This window comes from Scylla paramamosain, chromosome 6 (assembly GCF_035594125.1).
Source record: "Scylla paramamosain isolate STU-SP2022 chromosome 6, ASM3559412v1, whole genome shotgun sequence".
Lineage (NCBI taxonomy): Eukaryota > Metazoa > Arthropoda > Malacostraca > Decapoda > Portunidae > Scylla > Scylla paramamosain.
The window spans coordinates 22,309,497-22,310,824 of record NC_087156.1 but is presented as its reverse complement, the minus strand read 5'-3'; positions in this window follow the sequence as shown (position 1 = coordinate 22,310,824).

The window sequence follows — 1,328 nt, the reverse complement described above, 5'->3', positions numbered from 1 at the left end:
TACTGACGGGGCTTCCTGATGCTACGCGCACCCAGTTCGAGAATTTCCTGCCAGGTCGCACAGCCATCAGTCGAGACAATACGAGACAGTTCAGGAGAATGTCAAGTCGATGCCGTGGCTGATAAGAACTGTTTATGTATGTGTTTTAATGAAAGTCATGTTCAGATGTGTGCGAAAACAGAATGAATGAGTGAAAGAAAGAAAGGTTGGGAGAAAAAAAATGAGGAAGCGAAAGAAAAGAAAGAAAGAAAGAAAGACATAAAAAGAAGAAAAGAAAGAAAGAAAAATAAAGAAAATCAGACAGACAGACAGAAAGAAAAGAACAAAAGCAAGGAAGGAGGAAAAAGAAAGAAAGGACGTAGAGAAGTAAGGAAAAGAAAGGAAGAACGAAAAGAAAAAATAAAAGGAAGACAGAAAGAAAAAAATACTGACAAAGAAAGAGAGAAAAGAAAGAAAAATAAATTAAAAAAAAAAAAAAAGGAGAGAAAGTCAGTTCATCTGGTGCTCTGAATTTTGCGTATATCTTCACTTCCCGATCATTAGTAAAGTGGCTGAGGAGCGACGCAACCAGGGACAGAGGAACATGACACACGAGAACACAGCAGTATACTCATACACACGCACGCACACGCTATACATATACATACACATCACACTTCCACCAACGGTATACGAAGTAAAAAAAAAAAAGAAATATATCACACTGCCACGAAAAAAAAAAAAAAATCAAACTGTAATTAACGAGGAGAATGATAACGATAATTATACCAGAAATGATAACGATGATGACGATGACTGTGATGAACATGATTTTAAAACGATGTAATGATAAGTGTGTGTGTGTGCGTGCGTGTGTGTGTGTGTGAGCGTGCGTGCAATAATTATTACAGGATGACAGGAGACGCATGGGCTTGGTTAGGGAGGACGGGGAGGGGAGGGGAAGAAGGGAAAGGGAAGTGGGGGTGGGGAGTAGGGGAGGGGCGTGAGGAGAAGCGAGGCGTGGCGGACCGATTCCCTCGTAATTTCACTGATAAGGAAGGTGTGCGCTATCATGGGACGGCCATGAGGTGGGGGGGAGGAGGGAGGGAAGGCGTGGAAAAGAATTTGATGAGAAGATGAGATGGAGGGGGGAAGCAAATGAGAGAGAGAGAGAGAGAGAGAGAGAGAGAAGAGAGGAGAGAGGAGAGAGAGAGAGAGAGAGAGAGAGAGAGAGAGGAGAGAGAGAGAGAGAGAGAGATGTAGACACGTATAGACTGAAAAATTGGATGACGCACGCACACACCGTTCTCTCTCTCTCTCTCTCTCTCTCTCTCTCTCTCTCTCTCTCT